The 7,377-nt window shown below is 44.7% G+C and overlaps 1 protein-coding gene across 3 annotated transcripts in view; it reads right to left on the minus strand.

Moving 5' to 3' along the window:
* TMEM50B (transmembrane protein 50B) overlaps positions 1-3,630 on the minus strand; it is a 34,707-nt gene extending 31,077 nt beyond the window's left edge. The window contains exons 1-2 of one of the 3 annotated variants that reach the window (XM_049709758.1): positions 3,476-3,583; positions 2,293-2,420 (exon numbers count right to left, since the gene is read on the minus strand). The gene's annotated coding sequence lies outside the window, so the exon portion shown is untranslated. Of the gene's footprint in view, positions 1-2,292; positions 2,421-3,466 lie in introns of all 3 variants that reach the window. The other 2 variants (XM_033418217.2, XM_004264525.3) reach the window with 2 other exon arrangements.
* Between the last annotated feature and the right edge of the window lie 3,747 nt (positions 3,631-7,377).

The raw sequence follows: 7,377 nt of genomic DNA on the forward strand, positions 1-7,377 counted from the left end.
TCTAAAAGTGACAATATTGTCCTTTCCTTACACAGTCAGGTTTGTGCTTACAATTATGGAACAAATTTTTAATCTCAAATTGAGAAAGCGCTAGCATTTTCTAATAAGCCTGTTTGGACCTCATCTGTACTCTGAGGAAAATAACTTTGTTATCACAGTTTATTTAATGAACAATCCACTGTTAATAAAGACACAGTTTATAGTCCTGTAAGGTTTCAGTTTAACTGCAGAAATTAATAAGGTGTTATGATTTTATAGTCTGGTAGAAATGATTAATCACAAGGTATTATGATTTTGTTGCCCTCTGGAACATTAACCAATTATATCTAACTCAGCAATTTTATTGAGACATTCCTTTCCCTATGGACTACACAGATATCTATCTCTTAAATCCTCTTAAAACCAGTTCTTTGTGTGACTTCCCTGGTGGTCTAGTGGTTAAGAACCCACCTTCCAATGCAGGGGACTCGGGTTTGATCCTGACTGGGGAACTAAGATCCCACATGCCGCAGGGCAACTAAGCCTGCGCGGCAACTAGTGAGAAACCCTAAACAAAGAGCCCTGTGCACTGCAATGAAGATCCAGTGCAGCCAAAAAAAAAAAAAAAAAAAAAACAGTTCTTTGTGGCATTCTCAATAACTATAAAATAAAACTTTGAAACATGCTATGTGTATGAGAATTTTGTTTTGTTTTTAACACTTCACTCAAAACTAAATATACTGTTTATGTGTAAATATTTATATACGTGTGCATATATATGTACATGTGTATATTTATGTATTTATGTGTAAAGGTTATTTAAAATTTATTTATTTTCTTTTTCGCTGCGTTGGGTCTTTATTGTTGCTCTCGGGCTTTCTCTAGTTGCAGCGAGCGGGGGCTACTCTTCGTTGTGGTGCGTGGGCTTTTCTCACTGCGGTGGCTTCTCTTGTTGCGGAGCACAGGCTTTAGGCGCACGGGCTTCAGTAGTTGTGGCACGTGGGCTCAGTAGTCGTGGCTCGCAGGCTCTAGAGTACAGGCTCAGTAGTTGTGGCTCGCGGGCTCTAGAGAGCAGGCTCAGTAATTGTGGTGCACGGGTTTAGCTGCTCCGCGACATATGGGATCTTCCTGGACCAGGGCTCGAACCTGTGTCCCCTGCACTGGCAGGCAGATTCTTAACCACTGTGCCAGCATGCAGGCCCTGTAAAGCTTATTTTAAAAAGCAAGGGAAAGACTGGAATTCCCTGGCGGTCCAGTGGTTGGGACTCGGCGCTTTCAGTACCAAGGGCCCGGGTTCAATCCCTGATCGGGGAGCTAAAGTCCCACAAGCTGCGCAGCATGGCCAAAAAACAAAACAAAATGAAAGCAAGAAAAAGATTAATTTAAAAAATCAGGGTAGAGGCCACCTCTGGAAGAAAGATGTAAATGTTTCATTTCTTAATTTGGTTGTAGATACAATGTTGATCATTGCAATAGTATTATTTAAATTATATATTTATATATATTCTGTACACGTTTTTTGGTACCTGAGATACATTTTGCAACAAAAGAACATCTGTTACTGTTGGATATTCAAGGGGATTACCACAGGAGGGTATTACACGGCCTCTGTTCAAATTTTCTCTTCCTTAAGGCCTTCTCTATTCATTCCTGCCAAGCTAATCAAATGAGTCAATATAACCTTAAAGTCAACACCATTAAGTGGTAACAAGGTTAATAAATTAACCATTATTTAACCTGGTCCTCAAAATTTTTTTGATCCAGTCTCTAAATATAAAAAGACACACAGATTCTAAGAAATGCATTTAAATCAAGCAAATTAACTACTGCTTTTAAATTATAAAATCCTTCAAGTTACAAAAAAAGATTCCTGGCAAAAGAGCACTACCTGAAACTTATCCAACAATGCCCAAAAGATTTTCTTGCAGTAAGTCTTTTAATGGCTAAAACCCAGAAACAACCAAACGTCCATCATTAAGGGACCAATAAAATATATTAGAGTATATCTAAACAGTTGCGTACTGTACAGCACTTTAAAAATGAGGTAGGTGCACACTGATATGGAGACGTGTCCTTATATTAAGTCAGTTGCCCAACAGTATCACGGTACTAACCCCTCCTAGGGACTGGAATTCAGGATGCAAAGTAAAGAAACAAGGAATTCTAACTTTTCACTTGATATACTTCTGTGCTGTTTCAATTTTTACTTGATATTATTCTGTAACATTACAAAAAGAGTTTACAACCTGGATATATTACCGTAATCATTTAAAAAGGGCAGATAAGGATAAACTAATAAGATAAATTCTTTACCTCGGACTCCAGAAGTGAATTCAGAAATGACCAGCCAGTAATGGGCCAAGGAGGATGGGGGAGGGGAAGGCGTGTCTCCGGAAGAGGAACACTGCATCCTCTCCGTGCTCTCATTAACCCAGCTTTTCCTGTCGGGTCGATATTCAAGATAACTTTTGATGTTCATTTTAAGGACGAAGAGGCTTGCAACACTATTATCGGCAAAAAAATGTCTAACGTTTGTCCTACGTCTGAAAACTACGTTTGTCTGAAGATGATGGAAAAGAAGTGTAACAATCCTGGGAGTAAGAGGCTTGGTAATTGCTAAGGAAAGGGATTTACAGCGCAGGTAGGTGAACAGTTTGAGAGAAGAGGTGGGACACTCCGAAGAGAAATCCCAACACACACACACACACACACGCGCGCGCGGCGCCAGCAGCGGGGAGGGAGCGAGCACAGTCGATCTCAGCACTGCTTGGGCTTCAAAACGTCATATATTTACCTTTCAAACTAAGCACCTTCCATTGATTAACTCGGAAGCCAATTTATTGGTTAGAAACCAAAATGGTCTTCCCCAGCACAACTACCTTTGCTACATGGGCAACTCTCTGCTGCTCTTTATCTAAAAAGGCACGAACACTTTATGATTAATACGCGAAAGAAGGTTGACCCTCTTCCACTTCCATTTCACACCTCTGTACCTGACTCTCCTACGGAGAGACTCGGAACAGAGCGCCCAACACTGAAAACATTCCCAGCCATGGTTCAGAGCAAACGGGAGGGGCGACGAAGCACCTGAGTGGCCCCCTGACACCCCGTGCGGGCCGCACATCGTCTCCCCACCGCCCGTCGCCCCGGGAAGCTGACAGGCTCAAGACGGAAACCTTTCCAGACCTTCCAGGGAAGCAATTCGATGGTGAGACAACGTGGCGGTGCGGCCCGCTCCGGCCGAGCGCCAGCCACGCTCGCCCGAGGGGACGCGGGCTAGTGCGGAGGGGGCGGCGGCGGCCCCCGCCCCGCAGAACGCCCGGACGCCCCGCGGACCCGCTCCTCCCGGCGGCGCCTCTCACCGGAGAGGCCGGGCCGGGCATCGCCGCACCTCGCAGGCCGGGCCGGACGAACCGGGGGTGCCTTCCTACGCGCGGGCGGCAAGCGCCAGCCCCTCGCACGCCCCAAACCGGCCTCCCGCACTCACCCGGCTTACCCGACGTCCAAGCCGACACCAGGCGCGAGCGCAGAGGAGGAGGCGGCTAAGCCGCGGCAGAGCCGGGGTCCTCGGCTCCACCTCAGCCCCCGGGAGCCGGTAGCAGTCCGCGGGCGAAAGGCGAGGGCGCCGGCGGGGCGGGGCGCGGCGCCGTGCGCACCGCAGCAGCCAATCCGCGCGCAGCAAGTGGCCGGCCGGGGCGGGGCGGGGCTCTAGGGGCGGGGCGAGGACGCCACGGGGCGGAGCGAGGGCTCCCGGGTTTTGCCGGCTCTCCGGGAGCTGCCGGCCAGGTTTGGCGTCTGTAAATTAGCGGACGCGTATACCTGGCCACTCATGTTGTCTGCTGGATGGCAGCACAGCTGCGTTCCTGCTCAGGGACTTCAAGTGCAGCATCCGTGAGATCACATGCAGGGGGAGCCCAAGACCCAGGGGCAGGGGCTCTCTTTGCCTACAGGCCCAGCGGCGTTGACCACCAGCTGCCCAGTGTAGGGCACGTGCTCCAAGAGGGTTCTCAGGACCTGCAGGTCTGTAAAGATGTCCTTTTCTAATCCCCGCCACTCAGAAATGGAGGCCTAGAAAGGTGAAGTTACTTGTCCAAGGCTACCAACTAGTACTGTAACCCGAGGTTACCAACACAACTAACTAGTCTTCTGATTCTGTCCTGAAGCTTTTCCCGGCCATCCACCAGATTTTTGTTTTTCTTATTGTCAGGTCTCTTCCTACTGTATCCTTTAAAGACACTACATCTTGAATTTTCAATGTAACTTCAACAGCCTTTGCAAGCCCCGTCTGTCTAAATTTCCTACGGAATATAAAATGTCATTTAGTTGCTTGGGGGAAAGGCATTGTGTAAGTCCAGTTATTATCAATAGAAATCTAAAAAAGCTTTTACCTGAAGTATAATAAAATAAAAGGTTTTGTGTCCCAAGTTATCACAAAAGGCCATCCTGTTCTACTTCTGTTACTCCTATAACTCTTATACGTGTAAGAGGAACAATCCCTAGTTTTTGATATTTTTTCCACTATCTCTCAGTTCTCATTTTCATGGATACTATTTTTCTATCTTTTATATTTTATATACACTTGCAGTTACATTACCCATCATCCTGATAACATGTGCTAGGATCTAGATGCCCAATAAATATTTGTTGAATAAATTACTTTTAAAATACGTGCAACCTTAAAATTAGTTAAATTGCTGACCTATGAAAGTTGACTTTTTAAAATAAGTTTTTAGGGACTTCCCTGGCTGTCCAGAGGTTGGAACTCTGTGCTTCCACTGCGAGGGATGCAGATTCGATCCCTGGTCGGGGAACTAGGGTCCCGCAGGCCACAGTGTGGCCAAAAAGTAAGTAAATAAATAAAAGGTTTCAAAATCTATCTTCTTGCGGAGCATAGGCTCCGGACGCGCAGGCTCAGTGGCCATGGCTCACGGCCTAGGCACTCCGCGGCATGTGGGATCTTCCCAGACCGGGGCACAAACCTGCATCCCCTGCATCAGCAGGCGGACTCTCAACCACTGTGCCACCAGGGAAGCCCTTCTTTTTTGATTATTGTATTAGGGTTAGGTTTGGCTGCATGAAGCAGGGGAAAACAACCAGAAAATAAGAGTGGCTTAAACAAAAATTGGTATTTCCCTCTCAAGTTTTAGAAGTCCAAAGTTAGCCTAGAGCTGGCCTGGCACTTCATGGAGACAGATGCAGCATCCTTGTTGCAGCCAAGAAAGTCACACATGTATTTATTTATGCTTTCAAACATACTTGTATTTGGAAGATATCAGCCTCCATTCCCAATGTCACTTCATGGTCTAAGAGAGCTGCTGGAGCTCTAGCCATTATACTTGCATTCCAACCAGAAGGTGAGAGGACAAAGGGAACATGCCCTCTCTTTAAGAACCTTTCCTTGGACTTCCCTGGTGGTCCAGTGGTTAAGAATCCACCTGCCAATGCAGGGGACGAAGGTTTGATCCCTGGTCAGGAAACTAAGATCCCACATGCCACAGCTACAGAGCCCTCACGCCTCAAGGAAAGGTCCCGCATGCTACAACTAAGACCCGACGCAGCCATAAATAAATAAATAAAGTGGTTGTACTATTTTAAAAAAAAAAGAACCTTTCCCAAAGTTCGCATATACCATTTCTGCTTTCATTCTGCTAGCAAAAACTTAGTCACTTGGCTACACTAAACTGGAAGGGAGGCTAGAAAATGCAGTTTCAGTACTGAGGAAGAAAGGAAGAACAGATACTGGGGGACAAGTAGGAGTTTCTACCATAGTCTCAAATCTCATCACTGTTTAAAACATTAAGTATTTTAAGATTCTACTAGATGTTTTACCTTTATTACAGAAGAGTATCTGAGAACAAATGCTTACCCCCATTTATGAAGAAGGATGTTACTGTTGACCTGCCATTAGGATGCACGTGCTTTGAGTTGCCTTCCCAGACCTGAGGGGGGACTTGCACTAATGCAGCTTGTTTCTCTATCATTCTGTAAGCCTCTCCTTCACAGAGAGTCAAACATGTATGTAGCTATGCTTTCAAAAATATGGGCATTTGAAAGATATTGGGATTAAGTTGCTGATGTCAACATTTCAGTGTCAGCATTTCAAATGTACTGATTTGAGTCTTTAGTAAACTTGCCGATCAGATTTAAAAAAACTCCACATATGCCCTCATTCAGTTGGTATTCGATTATCTCTCTACCTAAGCGTGTTTTCTTAAATTCCTATTACCTCCTAGATTCTGGAGTCTTTGTGACTTTAGGACCATTTTCAGGTTTGGGCCAGGACAGGTTCTAAAAGACCTACTTCAACTAAAACTGGACAGGTAGAATCCAGTCCAGTTGGTTCAAACCTACTAAGAGAAAGGAACAATCCAGGCTGTCCTTCATACCAGGTCCCACAGGTTCTGGTTTGTTCTTACTTTCTTGAGGCTGCTTCATGAACTTACTCTAATGGATGGCATTCATGTCCCATCTTTTAAGTACACCAAAGTATACTGCAGGAGCTATGTTATGTAAAGCATATTGTGTAACCATGTACTTCCCCAAATACTGTCTTTCTCTGTAAGCTTATTGGGTTGTGAAACAAAAAGACTTCCTGTTAGTAAGTCAGTTAGAACTGTTGTATTTCGATGAAGTTGACTTAAGACTAAGATTACATTCCTTTGGATCTTAAATGACCCTCTCCTAAAAGGATGGATATTCAGTATCAGTCATCTAGGTAAAAGATGGTCTTTTAGAGGGAAAACAGGATACCAAAGCTTGGAAGATCATTTGATTTAGGCAGAAGAGGAAACACTTCCTTCTGGAGTCTAGACTCTGATGACAGTGGATACATTTATCATTTGGTTTCTTTCAGTTACAAATAACATAAAAAAACAGTCTCAAACTGGCTTTTTAGAATAGTAAAAACAAACAAACAAACAAACAAAAAACCTAGTTTTAGAACAGAAAAAGGGGGACATAATCTCAGTTTAAATAGAGATACATACAGAGAAAATGAGAAGTATGATACTCTCACAAATGAGTCAGGATTTTTTATGTGTCATGTTAAAATAACCATCTATGTTGTGACACAGGAAGAGGTGGTGATGAAATATTACAAGTACTGTATGTCAAGGATATATTCAGACACCAGTGTTTAAAAGACTGATACGGAGACAAATTCTTCAGTGGGTAACAGGGAACAGAGGATGGGTCAGAAAAATATACAGTAGTATAGTAGTATAAGAAGCCATAAAGGGACTTCCCTGGTGGCGCAGTGGTTAAGAATCTACTTGCCACAGGTTCAATCCCTGGTCCAGGAAGATCCCACATGCACCACAACTACTGAAGCCCGGGCACTCAAGGGCCCACGTGCCACAACTACTGAGCCCGCGTGCTGCAGCTACTGAAGCCGGCACG

Source organism: Orcinus orca, chromosome 5, assembly GCF_937001465.1.
Source record: "Orcinus orca chromosome 5, mOrcOrc1.1, whole genome shotgun sequence".
Taxonomy (NCBI): domain Eukaryota; kingdom Metazoa; phylum Chordata; class Mammalia; order Artiodactyla; family Delphinidae; genus Orcinus; species Orcinus orca.